This window comes from Pongo pygmaeus, chromosome 12 (assembly GCF_028885625.2).
Source record: "Pongo pygmaeus isolate AG05252 chromosome 12, NHGRI_mPonPyg2-v2.0_pri, whole genome shotgun sequence".
Classification (NCBI taxonomy): Eukaryota; Metazoa; Chordata; class Mammalia; order Primates; family Hominidae; genus Pongo; species Pongo pygmaeus.
Genome location: NC_072385.2, coordinates 87,618,094 through 87,641,615, shown reverse-complemented (window position 1 = coordinate 87,641,615; position 23,522 = coordinate 87,618,094). Strand labels below are relative to the sequence as shown.

At 39.9% G+C, this 23,522-nt stretch overlaps 1 protein-coding gene across 2 annotated transcripts in view; it reads left to right on the top strand.

The window, feature by feature from the left end:
* PRKCE (protein kinase C epsilon) overlaps positions 1-23,522 on the top strand; it is a 531,726-nt gene that overhangs the window by 433,149 nt on the left and 75,055 nt on the right. The gene's annotated exons all lie outside the window — the stretch shown is intronic.

Sequence of the window (23,522 nt, the reverse complement as noted above, 5' to 3'; positions counted from 1 at the left end):
TTTCTCAATGGCTGTTAATTTCTTCACTTGGTCTTTGCTTCCCCTTTTTTTATTTTATTTTATTTTATTCTATTTTATTTTTTTAATTGGGTAGAAGAGTAGCTGGCTTGGTTTCACCTAGAACTTGGTGAAACCAAGTATGGGCATCATCTTGGTCTAGTGTAAGAAGCCTAAATGGACAGAAAGGAGACCTGGATCTTTGATTTTTGTTGCCAACTGGAAGTGTGGCCTTGGACAAGTCTCTGCCCTTTTGGGGCTTCAGTTGCCTTTATATGTGTGGTAGGCACATATAAATGTGCCTCTGAAAGATATCCAGGTCCTAACCCTTGAATGTGTGAACGTTACTGACCTGCTCCTGGGAGCAGTGCCCTGGCCAGATGTTCTTCAAGGCATTCTGGTCAACCCCACTCCAGGCTTCCCTTCCTTCTGCCATCTCTTAGCTTCCTTAGTCAGTGATTTCCTAGAGCCCATGTAATAAAGCCCATACTTCCTAGCCTGCCATTCATGGCCCTCTGCCATGGGAATCCATGCATTTGTTTTCTATTGCTGCATATCCAATGACCACAAACATAATGGTGTCAAATAGCATCCATCCATTATCTCACAGTTTCCATTGGGTCAGGAGTCCAGGCATGACTTACCTACATGCCCTGGTCAGTGTATCACGAGGCCGTGATTGAGGAGTCAGCCGGGCTGCATTCTCTTCTGAAGTTTGGGCTCATCTTTCAAGCTCATGTGCTTGTGGGTAGAATTTTTTTCCTTGCAGCTTTAGTACTTATGTGGCTTGCTCCTTCAAGGCCAGCAGGAGAGCAAGTCTTTTCTGCCATAAGTCTCTAACTTCAGGGAAGGTCTGGGCCTTCCTTTCAATGGCCCTAATCAGGCTTACCCAAGATAATGTCCCTTTTGATTAACTCAAAGTCAGATGATTAGGATCCTTAATTATATCTGAAAAATCCCTTTGCCATATAATGTCGCATAACCCCAGTAGTGATATCACATCAGCTTTGCCATATTCTGTTGGTTAGAGGTAAGTCACAGGCTCCACCTTACTCAAGGGCAAAAGATTATGGGATTATACTAGAGCATAAGTTGGGGGTCACTTTAGGCTGTGTCTGCTACAGCTTCATATACCTTTCCGTCCTCACTTCCCACACCCCTTGTTTCGCACCCACAAAGGTTCTTAGCTTTTCTCAAACTCACCTGCCAATTTCCAACTTTGCTGTGCTTCTGCCCTCATTTGCACCTCCTCTTTCCAGCCCCAAAACCCCATGTAGCACTGCCTGCCTGGCCCCATCAGCCAGAGTGAGTCTCTCCGTCCCTCACACTTTCGTTTGTGAAGAAATTGCAATTTGAGACTTTCATTGCTGCACCTGCCACTGTTCACCTTGTGGTAGGATTAGACATCTATATGGATCCTTCACTAAGTTTCAAACTCAAAGGGCCATTTCTTCTTTTTATTAAACCTTCAATCTTCCTTTATTCTTATTCTACTTGCTCTTCTTGATTTGTGCATAATGAATATCAACCATTGACTTCAGTTAATGGTCTGAATGGCCTTAATCCCTATCCTCAAAGCAATTTACAAGCTACTTAGAGATGCAGGAGTTGGATACAATGCACTTACTTCAAGGCTGTGCATTGTTAGGTGCCAAGGACAAGAAGAAAAACGCCATTCCTTGAGATGTCTTCCCCATCTCTAATACGGTGAGTACAATCACCAACATTTTATTGCAGGGATACAGAGACTCAATTTAAGGAATGTGTCCAAAGCCATACTTGGTAAATGACAGACATAGGAGGTATAACTGACACCAACTCATGCTGCACACCATGACACTTGGTACCCTGCCTTTTCAAGTCCAACTCTAAACTCCTTCGCTAATCATTTTAGGTACTCCAAAACTTGACCTTCCCTTAGACATTTCTGCTTCCCTAAATGAATGCCTTCCTCTCACCAACCTGTGACCACTTTTGCCCTATTGGCTTCTATGAGCCATTCTCTTCTCCCCACTTCCCTTCCCATTGCCCTAACCATTCTTATCACCGTGGCTGGCTCCTTCATCCTCTAAATGCTGGTTTTCCCCAGGGCCTTCCTCCCTCCTCATTCTTATTCTACATACTGGGCAATTTCAACCTTCCCATGGCTTCAGACAACTTCTACATGCCAGTGACTCTTCACGTCTCTATATCCAGCATTCCTCTATATCTAGACCCCCATTATTTCCAGAGCCCCACACAAGATCTCTTCCATTAAACCTCTCCCCATCAATGTTGGACCTTCCCGGCCTTCTCCCTTCTTCCCTGGCTAGTTTGCAGTAGTTACTGTCTTCACTAGCTCACCGCCTCTTGGTTTTCTGCCCTCCAGTGTATCCATCCACCTCCCCTCCATTGCTGCCCACTATTCTTCTAAAACACAGACTGGTTGTTGCATGTTCCCCTTCTTAGCAGCCTTCAGCCCTTATAAGATAAAGTCCAAACCCCTTTGGGAAGCAGACCCCTTCACGCCCTGGCCCTGGGGCTGCTGTGCATAACTTTGTAGTTTGGGCCCAGCAGAAGTGAGGGGCACAGGCCATGGGTGGGGGAAGGCATCCAGCCCCTCTCCACTTGCATGGGGAGCTTCAGCCCTCAGCAAGGGATGCTTTTCTGCCCAGAGGAGATGGAGTTTTGTGCTTCTCACAAAGACACGTACTGTTAACAGGGCCCTGATGGCTACGATGACCTTTTGACCCTTATCCCCATTGCCACCCTTTAGGCACTCCAAATTACTTGCCATTATCCCCCAAATACCATTCCCTCTCACTTCTCTGAGACTTTGCCCCCATTGTCCCTAGGATTCCCTTGCTCCTAATCTGTGTCTGCATCAGTGGTTCCCGGTTCACATCCAAGATCTGACTGCCTCAGGGTCTCTGGTTTAAAAAAATACAGATCCTGTAATACTGGGGGAGGGGAAATAGGTAAGGGGATGGGTGAAAACAGAATGGTCATGAGTAGGTGATTGCTGGAGATGGATAGTGGGCACTTGGAGATCACTATTCTGTCTACTTTTATGTATGTTTTGCCATAATAATCATAAACACAGATTCCAGAGTAATACTCCTGGAGCTATTGATTCAATAGATCTGATATATGGAGTTCAGGAATTTGTGTTTTAAAAAAAGTGTTCTCTAGGTGATTGGGGGACAATAGCTCAAGAGAATTTCATCCTCAGGACCTCATCAAGCACTCCAGCTGTGAGCGGCCTCCCCTCACTCCCTCCTCTAGTGGGATCATGCCTCCCCTGAGCAACATGACAGTCTCTTTATTGTACATTTTGCTTATTCCCGCTGCCACCCTTGGGTTTTTACTTACGATACCTCTTCTGTGATTGAGAACTCCACCCGAGAGTGCTTACCTAGTTGATCTAAGACAGTACCCTACTGGCAGTAGATGATCAATAAATATTTGTTCTTCTAGTCTCTACTGCCCCAGAGTCTTCTAATCCAGTGGGTTGCTACCTCACAGGTATATATTTCTCCAGTCTTTGTTTGAAGCATTTCTAGTGTACAACATATTTTTTTCTGTGACCCTAAAAAACACCCCATTTCTTCTTATCTTTTATTTTATGGATTTGTGAGGACCCTGTGGTCTGTGTTTCCCATGCTGCCTTTGTATCAAGCTGCAAAAGGCTCTGTGAAGGGCTCTATGGGGAAGTCTATATGAGGTTGATGGAGAAGCTGTACGTATATGTTTCTGCCTGTTTGCTTCTGGCCATTCTGATCCAGGCAGAGACCATGTTTTGTGTGATACAGGGAATTTATGTGGGAGACAGGCAAGACCAAATTTAGGAGGACAAGTGTCATTCCTTAAGTTGAGATAGAATTTTCCAGCCTTCCTGCTGGAATTGATATACAAACTAATTAACAGCTAATTGGTCCATGTCCAAGAAGTAAGAGAAGTCATTTCTCTGGCTCACACTTGAAAGAGAGCCCAAGCAGATAGACACAATCTCCTTTTCCTCTGGTTTCTTTTCCCCCTAGACAGCAGAGGGCGCTGTCTCTGTGTCCCCTGCTGGACATGGGGTGGGGGAAGCGGGGGGAGGGGCGGGTGGGGGTTCCTGTCCCTTGTGCTGTAGTAGAAGAATGCATTAGATCACCTGTTTCCACTCTTCCTAATTATGGCATTTAACCACCTGCCTTCCCCATACACTTGCAGACACTGTGGGAGGTTTTTGAAGGGTGGGCCTTCCGTCCAAGGTTGATTCAGGGAAATTCCTCCTCCTCAACATGCTGCTCAGTGCTTATGCATGTTAGTCTCCGAGCTGCTCAACGGCAGCAGCTGACTTTCAGAGAATACTCCCTCTGCCCACATGTCATGAAGGAGAAATTTTGTGATGATGCCTCAGACAATGAGGGGAGTAGGGGGGCCTGGGAATGGAGCTGAAGGCTTGGCAGCCAGGAAGGTATCTTTTTATTCTTTTGTAATCCAGAAGACAGGAGCGCTGTGCAGCAGAGGGCGGAGAAAGACGTAGATTCCATAGCCCTGACCAAATGTCCCCCTGTTTTCTGCCTGCATCCTCATCAATAAAGTGGGGATGATAGTTATACCTAACTCACAAAGTCGTAGGGATTTCATGAGTGAATAGGTCTACATAATTTTAAATAAATACCGCCTGCCACACAGTAAGTTCTCAGTAAATGTTAGCCAGTCGTATTATATCTCGAATTTACATTACTAAGATACAGTGAAAGAACGTTAGAGATTTCTTATCCATCCCAGTCTCCAAAAGGGATGCCTGAAATCACTTTAGAGAAATGAATTATTTCTTGTCCTTTTTTCTTCATTCTTCCCTTCTGATAAAATTGAACTCTTTCTTTTTTGAAATGATAAAGTAGTAGTCATAGGAAAAATAAAAACCTAAGCAGTGAAGAAAGGTGTAAAGTCCGTTTTTCTTCATCAAACTCATAACTACCCAGGGGTAAACAGTTTAACAGTTTCCAGAGAACTTTCTGAGAAATCTTCTTGAGCAACTTACAAAACCTCTTTGTGACTGGTCTCCACTTGTGAAGTTCAGATAGTACCTGCCTTGTCTCTTTCAAAAGGTAGCTGAGAGTGATTGCTGGAAGTCAGACTGTGATAGAGGATATGAAAGCCAGTGGGAAATGACAGAGTGTCTTATTTATGTCACATATCATGAATAATTAACATTTGTCATTTTGAGCACTAAAATTTAGTCTTTATCCACCAGCAGAGAAAGATGTAAGTTATAAACTCTCCCTCCTTAGATTCCCCAAGCCTTTTGATCTCTAATGAGTCCTTATCATCATTCCCTGAGAGTCAGTCTTCTCTTAGTGCCTGTCATGTGCCTGATGCCAGAATTGGGCAGAGAGGAGAAAAGGAGAGAGGAGGTGCCTCTGCCTTGGCCAAGCCTAGATTCTTCTGTACTCAGGAGGTACTCAGAAAGGGCTTTCCTTGTTGACCATGATGTTTACAAAAAGTCAAATAAGAATTAAGAGCAAGGAACAAAAATTCCGTCAGAACCTCAGTGTACCTTATAAACCTGTCTTAACTATCTTGTTCTCTCCAGAGCCGGGGAACAAAGCCCAAAGGAGAGGCTTAGGAGGGGCTTTCCTAGAAGAAGCTAGGGTTGTACTGAGATCTCTAGCTGTGCCCTCCAAACCAGGCCTCCGTATGGAAAATGCATATGAAGTTGTGATGTAAATTTTAGTCCTGCCATCCTGCTAGTCAGAGGGGAAAGTGTGTGCCTTAATCTCTGGAATCATATCCTGCCATTGGCACACAGTTAGGGATTTCCTGACCTGAACGAAGGTCTTTAGTTAAATCTGAGTTAATAACTGGAAGGTCTAACGTGTAGTCTCATCCTCTTTTAATACATTATCAAGTTATTTAAAGCTCTAATACAAAGAAAGGGAGGAGAAGGTAGGGGCATCTCTTTTTGCCTTTGAGTCTTCTAGGACGTGACCTTTAGAAAGTCACTGAGGGTACTTGGGGATCGTTTTCCCCAGAGCACATCATTCTTAGCTGTCAGCGTTACCACACCCATTATAGAAATTGATATTTTGACATAAAACTCCTAAGGATCTAAGGGCTGAGTCTCTAATGGAAGGAAATCAGCTACCATGGCAGAAATGATGAGTGAATGTTAAATCAGGGAGAGCCTTGGAGGCTGCATAATCCATCTCCTTCGTTTTATAGATGCAGAACTTGGAGACCAAAATTGTGGAATAACTCACCCGAGTTTACAGAGTGAGATAGTATAAAGCTTAGATATTACTTCAATCAAAGATATACATATAGATGACTCAGTTCTACATGGTGTTTTGGTTAATAAAAAAGCAGTTTTTTTTGCCTTCCCTCCCCTCAATTTCCCCTTCCAAAGAAGCAACCACATTCAACTCATAGCTGGGTCTTTTGGTATGTACCTCTGTATTTAGAAATAACATTATCTTATTGTACTTTTCTTCTTTTTTTTTTTTTTTTTTTTGAGACAGGGTCTTGCTCTGTTGTCCAGGCTGCCATGCAGTGTTACAATGATAGCTCACTGCAACCTGGAACTCCTGGGTTCAAGCAATCCTCTCACCTCAGCCTCCCAAAGTGCTGGGTTTACACAGGCATGAACCACGGCACCTAGCCTTATTGTTATTTTAAAAACAATTATTTTAGACATTATCTAGTGACTTTCCACTGTGGAAGATGAGGATTTAGTTCTGTTTCTCACCCACTACCCACCTCCACAGCCCTATCACATACGCACACCCTTCCCAACCTCCCATCCTCTCAATATGGTTTACTGTAATTTTGGTTAAATGAATATATAGTATACATTATTATGACTGTGAAATACTACTTGGAAAAGTAACTATAGTTACTTTTCTTTTCCAATGCATTTTTTTTTGTTTATTTTCCCTGGAGTTAATAAATATCTCTTTGTTTTCTATGTAATTATTGTTGATTCAACCACAAACTCTCTACAAACTGTCCATATCTCATTTTAGGATGTTTAGGTATAATCAGTATTCTATCAATTGCATATTCTTGGATACATTCTTCGCCGAGCCTTGTAAACTATTCCAGTCTAAATGGTTACCTTCTGCCCTGTGTGCCTGCTGCAAAGCTGTCACCCTGGGATCCCACTTCACTTTCATCCTAGGCTTCCTTTTCCCATTATCCTGTGAAGTTCCTGGTTCCAGTATCCCCTGCCTTCCACTTTCTTTGTATACTGCATCAATTTGGTGAAGCACCTTTAGTAGATTTCTGAGAACAAATATATAGGAAGTGAAATATTGAGACTTTCCTTTTATATCTAAAATCATCTTTATTTTACTCTCAGACTTGATGAAGAGTTTGACTGGGCATAGAATTTTAGATAAAAAGAATCTTCAGATGAGATCATGTCCTTTGCAGGGACATGGGTGGAGCTGGAAGCCGTTATCCCCAGCAAACTAACACAGGAACAGAAAAGCAAACACTGCATGTTCTCACCTACAAATGGGAGCTAAACGATGAGAACACATGGACACATGGTGGGGAACTACACACAATGGGGTCTGTCGGGGATGGGGTTGGGAGGGTGGGGAGAGGGAGAGCATCAGAAAGAATAGCTAATGGATGTTGGGCTTAATACCTAGGTGATGGGATGATCTGTACAGCAGACCACCATGGCATGCATTTACCTGTATAACAAACATGCACATCCTGCATAAGAACTCAGAACTTAAAACAAAAGTTGAAGTTAAAAAAAAAAAAAAAAGCATTTTCACTCAATTTTAAGGTACCATTCCATTGTCTTCCAGCTCTCAGTGTTGCTGTGCAGGAGTCTGAACTCAATTGAATTCTCAATCATTTGTATGGATCTATTTCTCTTTTCCAGAAGTGTGTTAAAGCTTTGTCTCCATTATTCTAAAATTATTGAATGATGCGATATAGGTCTGTTTTCATCTACTGCACTCACCCGGGATAGATCTCTTCAATTTAGAAAATTAAGCCCTTCAGTTCTAGAAAATGTATTACTTATTTCTTTAATGATTCTTTCTCTTCTGTTTTCTCTTTCTGGAACTATCATTCAGATATTGGACTAGTCAACTTGGGGTTCACCGTAGACTAACCTGGGTGGCCCACTTAGTTGGGGAAGCTCAGACTATCACTATTTTTAGGCCTTTCCTCTTGGAGTGTTTCGATTACTCCCAGAGTACTGCCTAAAGGGAGACGGCCTGGTAGCCAGCACCGCAGGAACCAAGTGAAGCCAGATTAGAGGACCCAGCTTCCAGAATACACATGTTTATTTAATTCTCCTATGTTCAGTACTATACCCTCATGCCTACCTACCCTCACTCCATGCTTAGTCTAGAGATCCTGTTTCACTTCTCCAGAGAATAAACCTCTAGGGACAGGGAAGGGGCAGTGCCAAGAAGAAAAGAGAATCTGGATTTATAACTAGTTTTCAACGAAATCTCTCTTTGATCTCTCTCATCTCTCTCCACATCACCCTCATCTCCAGAGTAACTGTTACTACATATTTCCTGAGCTTTGGGGATAGGAAGATGGAAATTCTGCAGCAAAAATGTGATTGCTCTTGACCTTCCCCATTGCTGGTTCAGGATTCAGTTTTCTTGGATCTACTAATTCAGTTACCACTCATCCGTTTACTTTCAAGATTCCAACATTGTGTTGCATTATTTTCTTATTCTCTCCATCTTTGTGTGTAATTTTGGGAAGGAAAGTAAAATAGTGGTGAATATTCAAAATCTACAGTCTTTATCCAGAAACGAACAAGAATCATAATAACAGCAGCAACAACAATAATAGCAAAACACTTATTTAGCCTTTGTGTAGCCAGACACTATTCTAAACACTTTGCACATATTACTTATTTAGTCATCACACCAATCTTATGCAGTAGAAACTCTTATTGTCCACTGGATTTACAACCTTTCCAAAAAGGAGATGTTGCCACATCCCACCACCATCACTGGCACTGTCAGTTCACCCTGTCCTCTTTGCTGCCAGTCACAGTTTTACATGGGAAGCAACATTGTATGTTGGAGACAGCACAGAGTTTGAGGTCAGAATAATGAGGCTGAATCCTGGATCTGCCTCATTTTTGTTGTGTTTTCCTGGGTAGAATAATTAAACTGTTTGAAATGCAGTTTTCTCACTGTTCCATGGGAATTATAGTGCAAACCTCTCTGAACTGTTTTGAAAATTACATGAGAAAACATTTGCAGAAGTGCTGAGTGCAATCTTTGATACCTAGTAAGCTCCATTATTGGTTGGCTAAATGGAGAACACAGTTTTGGAGTCAGAAAGTGAATGGGCTGAATCATGCCCCCAACCCCCAGATTCTTATGTTGAAGCTCCAGTTCCCAGTACCTCAGAATGTGATGGCATTTGGAGATAGGGCCTTTAAAGAGGTAATGAAGGCAAAATGAGGTCATTGGGTGACCTAATCCAATATGACTGATGTTCTTATAAGAAGAGGAGATTAGGACACAGACAAGCACAAGGGAAGACCTTGTGAAGAAACTGGGAGAATACAGCCTTCTGCAAGCCAAGGAGAGAGACTCAAAAGAAACCAACCCTGCCAGCACCTTGGTCTTACAATTCTAGCCCTCACAACTGCAAGAAAATAGATTCCTGTTAAGTCACTCAATCTGTAGTTTTTTGTTATGACAGTTCTAACAAACTAATACTGAGGACCTCAGTTCAAGTCCTAGTATTGCCACTTACTAACTGTATAGTGCTGGGCAAATGACTTCATCTCTCTGAGCCACAGTTTTCTCATCTGTAAAATGGCACCACTCATGTATATTAAAATAAGAGGGCAAGGCCTGTGGACTTGGCATAAATTGTAATAGTTAAATAAGCTACTGGGCATAAAAATGTCTCTGGGGTTGTTTGGGGTCTCAGCCAGTGCCTGAGGAGTTACAGGTTCCCCCACGATGGTGGCAGTGCAGTAACACTGCAGTCTGGGAGGAGCAGGTTGGTGGATATGTGAGTCTGTGTCTCTTTTGCAGGCTAAGGGCCCAGATCTCACAACCAGGTGATATTTTATTCTTGTGGTCACTTTGGGACCCAGGGACAGGATATATAGATACTGATAAATGTACATGATGGTAACCAATGGGCTGGAAAGGCTGACAGATCTGCTTGCATTATAAAGCTGCAAAGTTGGCAGGGTGCAGTGGCTCACGCCGGTAATCCCAACACTTTGGGAGGCCGAGGCGGGCGGATCACAAGGTCAGGAGATCGAGACCATCCTGGCTAACGCAGTGAAACCCCGTCTCTACTAAATATACAAAAAAAATTAGCCAGGCGTGGTGGCGGGCATCTGTAGTCCCAGCTAAGCGGGAGGCTGAGGCAGAAGAATGGCGTGAACCTGGGAGGCACAGGTTGCAGTGAGCCAAGATCACACCACTGCACTCCAGCCTGGAAGACAGAGCGAGACTCCGTCTCAAAAAAAAAAAAAAGCTGCAAAGTCTGACTTTGGTGCCTTGACTTCCCTGTTGGGCTCCCTTTGCACGCAGCCACCTTCATGAGAACCTGGCCCCATGCCCTTGTCCCTATGTGACCTGCTTCAGCAAAGAAGCTGCCTTTGGAAATGTGCACTTTAGTTATAAGAGTCATTCTGTCCCTCTCTCATGTCATATAGATGAAGAGCTTGTCCCCTACTAAAGGAATGCCAAATACCAGCATGAGTTTTTCAGGAGTCATCACTTTTATATGGGTCCAAATCTACTTGAGGCTGAGACTATCTTTATCCCAAACTGATTCCATGCAGTGTTACCTGCCAATGACAGTTGGGGGGTGAAAGCATTGTGACCTAACAAAGGGGAAGGGAGGAGGAGAGAGGAGAGACCAAGCTGGCTGGGATGAAAGCCAAGTTTACATTCCATGGAGGAAGCCGCGTTATTGCTGACCAGCTTAGAAGTAGAATTCTGACTGCCATTGACATCAGAGGTTCAGAGCAAACAGGAAGTTTGGAACCAAAGGGAAATTCCTGATTAAATTTGTTTGAGTGTTTCAGCTAGTAATGTGTGTTCAGAGCAAAAATTATGAGGGACCCCGTCATCTCTTATTTTTGTGTCTTTGATGGTAGCTCGTATAGAACCGAGAACCCATTATAGTGTTTAAGGGCACAACTCTGGAACCCCTGGTCTCTAACCCTGCCTCTGCACTCATTAGATCTGTGATGTTGGGCAAAGAACTTAACTTCCCTAGACCTCAGTTTCTTCATCTGTTAAATGCGGTTATTACTCCCCCCACCTACACAGAAATATTATGAGAATCAAATGAGAGTTAGTATGAGTAAAGCAGTAACAGCTGGTTCTAGTACAGAGTAATTGCTCACTAAACATTAATTAATGTTATTATTATCATTGTTATTTTGCAAGTGGCTGAGTGCACAGTTCATAAGATTCACTTTGACCATCTCAAAAATGGGGATGAATGTATCCTGCTAGTTAGTAAACTGATGAAAACACTTTGTCTAGTTAGAGTCTTCCAAACAAGGGCTAATTTGAGGTGTTGGGACCTGTCCTATATAGGGGAATTTGACATCAATATATTTTATTTTATGACTATGCTGTGTTCTATAGAAAGTAGACGTTTTGGAACAATTATTGCTGCAATATATTCAACAGCCAGTACTGAAAGCTCCAAGGCTTAGTCATATGATTTTTGTTTCTTCAATGCCTTTGGCTAATGATTGAGCTACTAAAAATGGGAATTGTTTCAGCAAACAAGTGGCAGCTTTACCGTGGTAAGCAGAGTCCTGTGTGAATATTTGAAGTTGGTCTCTGTGGTCCCTCCCAGTTGGCCATGTTTGTTTCAAGATGACTCAGGCTGGAGGTGGGGTGAGGAGGAGAGGGGTAGGGGGTATCATAGTGAGCTGAGGCAGTGGAAACTACACTTAATTGGCTTTGCTTCCCTCTGGTCATGCAACAGCAAGCTAAGGATTCATAGTGCTCATTGTTGCCACCTTCTCTCTCCTTGCTTCTGGGTCTCTTCTTCCAACATTCTTGGCCAATTAATTCTGGTAAGCAAGGAGTTGGGTTGCTTTCTCGCTCAGAAGCCTGCCATGACTCCGTTATCCCCACTCTTCTGCCACTTACTCAAAGCCACCCATAAGCTGACCCTGCCCCTAGCTTCCTCTCTGGGGTTTGTATACTGGTCTCTTTCTGCCCCACAAGATGACCCCTTTCAATCTCCTCAACAGCTTCTCCAGCCAAGCTCCTCTTTGAGTCACTACTTGAGCCTAACAGAGGTGCTCATTGACAGGCCTTTGACACACCCATACACAATGTGCATTTATTACCAAGATCTTAAGCATCAACAGTCACAATACAACATGTTTCCACCACCCTGTACCTTTGCTTAGGAATACCATACCTTTTCCTGGAATAAGGTATGGTATTTTTTTTTTTTTTTTTTTTTGCGCTAACTTTTCATCCTTTGAGATTCAGCTTCAGATCATTTTTCCCGGCTGTTAGTTATTTCTTCCAGCGAAGTTAGTTATTTCTTCCTCCTGTTAACACTGCATCTGCTACATTATATTCTAGCACTTCTTATACTGCATTGCAACTACTTCTTGGTTGACTGACCCTACAGAGTTTCCATGGGTTATGATAAATGTATAGTTATACCCAGTGGCCCATGATTTTTTGACTAACCTATTTACATTTATCGAGAAAACTCCAGGGAGGTGAGGGAATTTTCTAAGCATATTTGGCTACAGGATATATTTTCTAATGGACTTCTCGCTGGACTGCTCTTCCCCTGGGCCTCCTTTCTGTGTGCATGGCCCCATTTCACCTGTCTTTTTAGTCTTCACAAGGTCTGGTTGTTGAGTTGCTGCAGTGGAAAGAATACAGAGTTAGGAATTAGGGACCAGAACTCCCATAAAGCTCAGTCTTAGTTGGGTGTCCTTGGGCAAATGACTTCTCCTTGCTGGGTCTCAGTTTTCCTACCCACAAAATATGATGGCCAGACTGTATAATCTAGCTCTATGATCCTAAGATTGTTTGGTCTTGGAATGCCTTGAACAGCATCTGAAAATGAGTTTCTGAAAATCTGTCTCAAAATTACCTCAGTGAGGCTCCAGAAGGTAACTGATCCCAAGTAACAAGAGTGCCCCTGAGGAACATTCAGAGATCCGGGCCCACAATTCCTGTCATTCCTTGGAAGGTGAGATTTCATTAGCCGGTGGTCCTGTGCTCTGCTCTCGGTATGTCAAATCACCATCTGGAGTATACAGTCTTCAGGACTAGTAATCAGAGACTCTCTTATGAAGATAAGAGAAAGCACTCCAGTGTGTTAACAGGCCTACACTGGGTTCCTTTACATCTCTGGTCTTGATTTCCTTACCTGTAGAATGAGGATAATGTCAAAGTTCAATAAATTTCAGATGTCTTTAAGATACACCATTATTTTTATTTAAATAAACTTTTTGTTTTAGAACAGCTTTAGATTTACAGAATAGTTGCAAAGATAGAATAGGGAGTTGCTACACACCCTACACCAGGTTCCCCTATTAATGAACTAATACTGAGACATTATTATTAACTAAGCCCATATTTTATTCCAATTTCCTAAGTTTTTACCTAATGCCTTCTTGTCGTTGTTCCAGGATCTCATCCAGAATATCATATTACATTTAGTCGTCATGTCTCCTTCGGCTCTTCTTGGCTGTGACATTTTCTCAGACTTTCCTTGTTTTATGACCTTCACAATTTGAGGAGTAGTGGTCAGGTATTTTGCAGAATATCTCCCAATTGGGATTTGTCTGGTGTTTTCCTCATAATTAAGACTCTGATTATGGATTAGACAGGAAGACCTCAGAGGTGAAGTCTTATTTTCATTACATCACATCAAAGGTCCATACTATCAACGTGACTTATCATTGATATTGACCTCGATAGTCAATATCAAATGTTTGCCAGGTTTCTCCACTGTAAAGTTTCTCTCCTTTTCCATGCCCTTTTCCATACTGTATTCTTTGGAAAGAAGTCATTATATAAAGCCCACACTTGAGGAGTGACAAATTATATTTCACCTCTGTGAGGGCAGAGTAGCAAAGTAATTTATTTAGAATTTTTCCACCCAGGTGCATTGTCTCCTCCACCATTATATATGTATTTGCTCATTTATTTATATCAATATGAACTCATAGATAGTTATTTTATATTTTGGGTTATAATTCAATACTACTTTATTTTGTTGCTCAAATTATTACAGATCTGCTTATTGGGAGCTCCTTTAGGTGGCTCCTGTGTCTCTTTGACATACCCCCATCATTGTGGAGTGGTTTGGTTTTCAGCACTTTCTTACTTTCTGGTATTACAAAATGTATATTTCTTGCCCCTGTCCTAGAATCAGCCATTTTTCCAAGGATCCCTGGCTTCTTTTATTGGAGAATGGAAATAGAAACCAAAATCTAGGTGTGAAGTGTGCTAGTTGCTACTGGGATGTCATTTCTTGTAGTCACTCTCAAAGGACAGAGCAAGGATTTGTGTGTGTTCTAACTCATGAATACACACATACACATAACTCATGTATAATACACATATTAAGTATTTCTATAGTTGATCCTTGAAAAACATGGGAGTGAGTGAGCAAATTGAAAAAACAGTTGAAAATCTGCGTATAACTTTTGAATCCCCCCAAACTTAACTACTGCTGCCCTACTGTTGCCCAGAAGCCTTACTGATAACATAAACAGATAATTGTCCCATATTTTGTATGTTACATGTATTGTATACTGTATTCTTAAAATGTAAGCTACAGAAAAGAAAATATTTATAGAAAATCATAAGGAAGAGAAAATATATTTATAATTCATTAAGTGGAAGTGGATCATCATAAAGGTCTTCATTCTTATCTCCACATTTGAGTAGGCTGAGGAGGAGGAAGAAGATGAGGGGTTGGCAGAGATGGAAAAGGTGGAGGAGGTGGAAGGGGAGTCAGGAGAGACTGGCATACTTGGTGTAACTTCACAGGAATACATCATAATTTCTGCCTGCCTCTTTTGCCTTTTCATTTCTCTAAAAATGTTTCTATACTATACCAATTCTTCTTCCACCATTTGCTTTATTTTCAGTGCCCATAAGATAAAAAGGTCCATGTTCTGAAAGAAGTCAAAAGCAACCTTGAATAATCAGAATCCTCTGCCAGATTGCCTAATGTCAGTTTTTATTCTGGCACTGCTGCTCTACGTCTTCTTCCTCATCATCTGGCATTGCTTTGGAAGCCTTCATCTCCATCAAGTAACCTTCTGATAATTCTTCTGATGTGATGTCTATTAGCTCTTGAATTACCCCAAGATCCCTATCTTGAAACCCTTCACCTTGTACTTTTTTTTTTTTTTTTTTTTTTTTTTTTTTGCTATATCCACAGTCTCATGATTTTCTTGATTGGTCTGTCATAAATCCTGTGAAGTCATGCACAACATCTCAACAGTTTTCTCCTACAGGTATTTATTGTTTCACACTTAATGGCTTTCATGGCTTTTTCTAGAACAAAGATGGCATCTTCAGTGGTGTAACCCTTCCAGACTTTCATGATGCTCTCTCTATTGGGGTTCTTTTCTTTAGCATTGGCAGTCCTTTCCATAGAGTACTATATATAATGAGCCTTAAAGGTCTTTCTGATCCCCTTATTAAGAGGCTAAATTTAGAGATATTGTGTTTGGGGGCAAGTAGACCACTTTGACATCTTTGATGTTCAACTTATGAGGTTCTGGATGGCCAGGGATATTGTTCGATATCAAAAGAACTTTAAAAGTTAGTCCTTTACTAGCAAGGTACTTCCTGACTTCAGGGACAATGAAACCAATTGTCCAATGAAACCAATCTAGAAAAAGTGTTCTTGTTGTCCAGGTCCTTTTGTACAACCGAAAGACTGGCGGCTGGGATTTGTCTTTTCCCTTCAAGGCTCTGGGTTTAGCAGCTTTATAGATAAGAGCAGTGTTGATTATAAACCTGACTGCATTTGCACAAAACAGTGGAGTTAGAATATCCCTTCCTGCCTTAAATTCTGGTGCTTGGTTCTCTTCCTTACTAATAAATGTCCTCTGTGACATCTTCCTTTTTTTTTTTTTTTTTCTAGAATAGAGCACTTTTGCCTGCATCAAAAACCTATTTGGGCAGATGTCTGTTCTTCTCAATGATTTTCTTAATGGTGTCTGAGAGTTTGTCTGCTGCCTCTTGGTAGACAGAAGCTGCTTCTCCTGTTATCTTGACATTTTTTAAGACAAATTTTTTTCTGAAATTATCAAACCATCCTTTGCTGGCATTATATTTTTCAGCTTTAGATCCTTCACCTTCCTTTTGCTTTATCATATAACTTCCCTTCTTGAATCATATTAGAGTCTATAGCTAGGGCTTTGTTATAGCAACCCTGCGCCCCTGTAAAAGCTGCCTTTCAATACAAAATTAAAAGGTATTTCACAAAAAGTGCAAGGTTTTCATGCCTGCTGGCATAGCTGCAACAACTTCACAAATTATCTTTATCTTTCCTTTTCTTTTTTTTTTTTTACAATAGTGCTTATGTTTGATTCATTTATCTTGAGATGTCAGGCAACCACAGATGCATACCTCAATCTGTGGCACATATCAAGAAATTCAACTTTTTCTTCTTATACCATGACTTTTGGGAACACTTCCAGCATCACTAGTGAATGGCACTACAGTATTATATTAACACAATGAAAAATACTCAAGAACCACCAGAGATCACTTTTTGCTGTGTGTAATACACAATTTGCTGGAGAGAGGAACTGCTCATATGGAGGTGGTTAGCATCACATGGCCTTTTAAGCAGATACTCACAACACTTGAGCTTACCACAATAGCAACAGGAGGTGGCTACAAAATTATTATACTAATACAGTATGCAGTACAGTTAATTTATGCAGTTATGACTTCATACTGCATCATTACATTCACTTACATTTTTCATGACTGCAAATGGCACCAGGTATGGTCGGTGTTTGCATAAGTTTTGATAAATTTTAACTTTTTATGTTAGATTTATGTATGTTTTATAGTAGTAAATGATAAAATAGACTACTAGCTACATATGTTTTATTATTCATGACATACCTAACTTGTGCTTAATTTTTTCAATATTTCTAGGCTATGTGGTTTGTCTGCAAGTTTTTTCAAGTTGTCATAAATCTCCAAACACTTTTCCAATATATTTATTGAAAAAAATCCATGTATTAGTGGACCTATGTAGTTGAAACTCATGTTGTTCAAGGGCCAATTGTATATGTAACCATCTGTGTCTATATGAAGCTATTTGAGCTCACACCGATGTCTAATTCTAATCTGTTACCATATGGATAATTCTAGCCTCTTCTCAATGCTTATCTGTGAACTCCCACTCTGACATTAAGAAACCTAGCTCCCACCACCTGCCACCCATTTACTTAAGTGTTCATTCCCAGTATATATGCATAGAATTGTTAACCCACACTGCTGTGGGAAAAACTTTATCAACTAGAGTACTGCAGTAGTTTGCTTGGGCTGCCATAACAAAATACCACAAACTGGGTGGCTTAAACAATAGAAATGTATTTTCTCATAGTTCTGGAGGCTGGATGTTCAAGATCAAGGTACCAACAAATTCCGAGGGCCATAACAGAAGGATCTGTTCCAAGTTTCTCTCTTTGGCTTGCAGAAGGCTGCTTTCTTGCTACCTCTTTGCATGGTCACCCCTCTGTGCACATGCACACCTGGTGTCTTTTCTGTGTGTCTGAATGTCCACTTCTTATCAGGACACCAGTCAGATTGGAGTAGGCCCATCCTACTGGCCTTATTTGAATTAAATGACCTCTTTAAAGGCCCTGTCTCCAAATACAGTCATTTTCTAAGGTATGGAGGGTTAGGGCTTCAACATACACATTTTTGCAGAACACAAATCAGTCCCATACCAAGTATTGTGCTTAGGCTTAGGTCAGGACCTTTCTTCCCCACCCTTCAATGAAGTTGTTTCATACGTTTATAATACAGATAAGTTATTTTGTCACATTTTGCACTCCATCTGGGATTTCTCAGCTTCCTAAATAATTTTTCAAATTTGAGTGTATTAAGTTTCACTCTTTGTGCTATAAAGTTTTATGGGTTTTAACAAATGCGTAGCATCATATATCACCATTACATTGTCATACAAAATAGTTACATTGGCTGAAAAACCCCCTGTGCTTTACCTGTCCAACTCTCCCCTCCTCCCTAAACCCCTGATAATCACTTACCTTTTTTTTTTACCAACATTGTAATTTTTGCCTTTTCAGAATGCCATTTAATTGGAATCGAACAGTGTGTAACCCTTTCAGACTGGCTTCTTTCACCTGGCAATATGCACTTAAGATTCATCTATGTCTTTTTGTTGCTTGGCAGCTCATTTCTTCTTATTTTTAAATAATATTCCAGCCGGGCACGGTGGCTCACGCCTGTAATCCCAGCACTTTGGGAGGCCGAGGCGGGCAGATATTCCACTCTATGGCTGTACCACACTTTGTTTATCCATTCCCTACTGAAGGACATCTTACTTCCAGTTTTGGTGATTATGAGTAAAGCTACTATAAACACTCACATGCAAATTCTGGTGTAAACATGTTTTCCAATCAGTTGAATAAATACCTAGGGGAGCAATTGCTGGATTATATGGAAGACTATGCTTAGCTTTGTAAGAAACTGCTAAACTGTCTTGCAAAGTGGCTGAAATCATTTTGCATTTCTATCAACAGTGAGTGAGAGTTCCTGTTGTTCCACATCCTCTCTAGTAATTAGTATTGTTAGTTCTTGGATTGTAGTCATTCTAATAGGTGGGTAGTGGTGTCTAATTGTTGTTGTAATTTGCAATTCACTAATGATAAATGATGTTACACATCTTTTCCTATCTTATTTGCCATCTGTATTTCTGTAAAGGTATCCTTACATATCTTTTGCCCATTTTTTAATTGAGTTTTCTTATTGTTGAGGGTTTTGTTTTTGTTTTTGTTTTCTTCTAAGACAGGGTCTCACTCTCACAAGACTGCAATACAGTGGTGTAATCCTAGCTCACTTAACCTTGAACTCCTGGGCTCAAGCTGTCCTCCTGCCTCAGTCACCCAAGTAGCTGGGACTACAGGTGTGTGCCATTGCGCCTGGCTAATTTTTTAGGTTTTTTTTGAGACAGGGTGTCACTCTGTTGCTCAGGCTGGTCTCTAACTCTTGGCCTCAAGCAACCGAAAGCTCTTGGATTATAGGTGTGAGCCTCCATGCCTGGCCTTATTGTTGAGTTTTAAGAGTTCTGTGTGTATTCTGAATACAAATCCTTTATCAGATAAGTGTTTTTCAAATATTTTCTCCCAGTCTGTGGCTTGACTTTTTATTATCTTAATAGTGTCTTTTAATGAAATCATGTCTTTTGCAGCAACACAGATAGAATTGGAGGCCATTGTCTTAAGTGAAACAACTCAGACACAGAACAACAAATATAGCATGTCTTCACTTGTAAGTGGGAGATAAATAAACTATGCGTGCACATGTGAGCAGAGTATGGAATGATGGACAGTGGAGACTCGGAGAGGTCAAGGGGAATGGGTGATAGGAGGCTGCTTGATGGGTACAATGTGCATTGCTCCAGTGATGGATGCACTGAAGACCCTGACATCACCACAATGCAGTATATCAATGTAGCAAAATTGCATTTCTACCCCATGCATATCTAGAAATAAAAAAGTGTGTTTTGTGGAGCATAATTTCTGAATTTTAATAAAGTCCAACTGATCAATTGTTTTACTTCATAGATTGTGTTTTTGGGTGTGTTGTATCTAAAACCTCATCACCAAACCCAAGGTCACCAAGATTGTCTCCTGTGTTTTACTCTAGAAGTTTTGTAGTTTAGTGTTTGATATTTAGATCTATGATCTATTTTGAGTTAATTTTTGTGGAAGGTGTAAAGTCTTTGTCTAGGTTCTTTTTTTTTTTTCAATACTGATGTCCAGTTGTTCAAGCACCATTTGTTGTCAAGACTGTTCTTTTTTCATTGCATTGCCTTTGCTCCATTGTCAAAACTCAGTTGGCTGTATTTGAATCTATTTTGAGGCTTTCTGTTCTGTTTCATTGATCTTTGTGTCTATTATTTCCCCAATACCCTGCTGTCTTGATTACTATAGCTTTATAGTAAGTCTCAAAATTGGGTAATGTGAGTCCCCCAACTTTCTTCTTCTTCAGTAATGTTTTGGCTCCCCTATGTCTTTTGCTTTTCCGTACACATTTTAGAATAAGCTGCTGATATCTGCAAATTAGCTTCCTGGGATTTGGATGGGTATTGTATTGAATCTGTAGATTAAGTTGGGGACAATTGACATCTTAACAATATTGAAGCTTCTAATCCATGAACATGAAATAACTCTTCATTTATTTAGATCTTCCTTGATTTCTTGTGTCAGTGGTCTATAGTTTTCTTAGTTTTCTGCATACAGATCCTACACATATTTTGTTAGATTTATACCTAAGCATGTAATTTTTTTGTGTGCTACTGAAAACGGTATTTTTTTTTAAATTTCAAGTCTTAATTGTTCATTGCAAATACATAGGACATCAGATGACTTTTGCACATTAACCTTGTATCCTGCAACCATTCTGTTTATTAATTACAGGAGTTTTTTGTCAATGATTTTGGATTTTCTACATAGACAATTATGTCATATGTGAATAAAGACAATTTTGTTAATTCCTTCCTAATCTGCACACCTTTTATTTTCTTTTCTTGTTTTATCACATTAACTAGAACTCCAGTACAATGTTGAATAGGAATGGGGGGAGAGGACCTTCTTGTCTGTTACAGATTTTAGTGGGAAAGGATCCAGCTACTCACCATTAAGTATGATATTAACAGTAATTTTTTTGTAGATGCTCCCTACCAAGTTCAGAAAATTCCCCTCTATTCCTAATCTGCTGAGAATTTTTATAATGAATGGGTATTGGGTTTTGTAAGATGCTTCATCTGCATTAATTGATATGATCAAATGATTTTTCTTCTCTAGGCTATTGATACGGCAGATTACATTGATTTTCAAATCTTGAACCAGTCTTGCATACTTGAATAAATCCCACTTGGTTGTGGTATATAATTCTTTTTATACATTGTTAGGTTTGCTAATTTTTTGAGAAATCTTTGCATCTATGATCATGAGAGATATTGGTCAGTAGTTATATTTTCTTGTAATATCTTTGTCTGGTTTTAGTGTTAGGGTAATGCTGACCTCATAGAATGAGTTAGGAAGTATTCATTTTGCTTCTGTGTTCTGGAACAGATTGTGGACAATTGGTGTCGTTTCTCCCTTAAGTGCTTGGTAGAATTCACCAGTGAAACTCTCTGGGTCTTATACTTTCTTTTTTGGGGGAGATTATTAATTACTGATTTGATTTCTTTAATAAGTAGAGGCCTATTCAGATTATCTAGTGAATCTTGGTAGTTTGTATCTTTCACAGAATTGGCCCATTTCATTTAGTTATCAAATTTGTGGGCATAAAGTTCTTTACAGTATTCATTTATTACTGTTTTCACGTTCCTGTGATCAACAGTGATGACACTGCTTACGTTTCTTATATTGGTTATTAATGTCTTCTCTCTTTTTCTGGGCTAGCCTGGCAATAGTCTTGTCAATATTATTGGTCTTTTTTTTAAAAAGCAGCTTTTGGTTTTATTAATTTTTCTCTATTGTTTTCCTGTTTTACATTTCATTAATTTACGCTCTAATTTCTATTATTTGTTTGTTTCTGCCTTAGGTTTAAATTGCTCTGCTTTTCTAGTTTCTTGGGGCAGAAGCTTAGTTTATTGATTTTTAAGTTTTTCTTGTTTTTTAATGTACACATTCAATGCTATAAAATTCTGTTTAAACACTGCTTTCACCATATTCCACTAATTTTGATAGGTTGTATTTTCATTTTCACTTAAAGTATTTTTAAATATTTCTTGAGAGTTCTTCTTTGACCCATGTGCTCTTTAAAAGTGTATTGTTTTATCTCCAAATAATTAGATATTATCCAGCTATTTTTCTCTTATTGATTTCTAGTTTAATTCCATTATGATCTGAAAGTTTTTTGTCAATTTTAATTCTTTTACATTTAAGGCAGTTTTTCTGGTCTGGATGTGATCTATCTTGATGACCATTCCATGAAAGCTTGAGAAGAATGTGAATTCTTATGTTATTGGATGGCTATTTTATAAATGTCAATTAGGTTAAGTTGATTGCTAATGCTGTTCAGGTCAACTATATCCTTATTGATTTTCTGCCTGCTTGATCCATCACTGAAATAGGGGATTTGTCTGTTTCTCCTTTCAGTTTAATCAGTTTTTTGGTAACAGCTTCATTGAGATATAATTCACATACAATATAATTCATGCATTTAGAGTATACAAATCAATGGTTTTAGTATATTCAAGCAGTTGTGCAATCATCACCACAATCAACTTTAGAAAATATTCATCACACCAAAAAGGAACTCTGTTCCTTTTAACGATCATCCTCTAGTCCTTCCATCCCCTTACCCTGAGCCTTAGGCATCCACCTATCTACTTTCCTTTTAGATTTGCCTGTTCTGGACATTTTGCATAAATGAGATCACACAATACATGGTTATTTGTTACTGGCTTCTTTTATTTAACATTAGGTTTCCAAGATCCACTTTGTAGCACGTATTAGAACTTCTTTTATCACTGAATAATATTTCATTGTTTGGATATATCACATTTTGTTTATTAACTCTCAGTTGATGGACACTTAGGTTGTTTCTACCTGCTGCTGTAAATATTAGTGTGCAAGTTTTTGAGAAGACTGATGTCTTCATTTCTCTTCGGTATATACCTAGGAGTGGACTTGTTGGGTCAAGCAGTGACTCTATGTTTAACTGAGAAACTCCCTGCATGTTTTCCAAAAATGGCTATACCATTTTACATTCCCACCCACAATGTATGAAGGCTCTAGTTTCTCCAAATCCTCACCAACACTTGTCATTATCTGTTTTTCTTATTATATACCCACCTGGATCATCACATCCCACAGTGGTTTTGAGTTCTATCATTTCTTGCCTCTGTCAGTTTTGACACCCTCTTGTTAGGTGTATACCTGTTTAGGATTTTTAGATCATCTTGAGGAACCAACATCTTTATCACTATGTAATGCCCTCTTTTTGCCTGATACTTTTCTTTGTTTTGAAGTCGTCTTTGTCTAAAGCTAATATAGGCACTCCAGCTTTCTTTTCATTAATGTTAGCATAGTAATTCTTTCTCTATCCCTTTACTTTGAACCTGTCTGAGCCTTTATATTTAAAGTGGTTTTCTTTTAGAAAACAGATAGTGGAGTATTGTGGATTTTTGGTTTGTTTTGGTTTGCTTGCTTGTTTTACTGATTTGTTTAATCCACTCCATCTCTGTCTTTTAATTGATGTATTTAGACCATTCACATTTAAAGTGATTATTGATACAGTTGGGTTAGTATCTACTCTCTTTATCCCTGTTTTTGTTTTTTTGGGGTT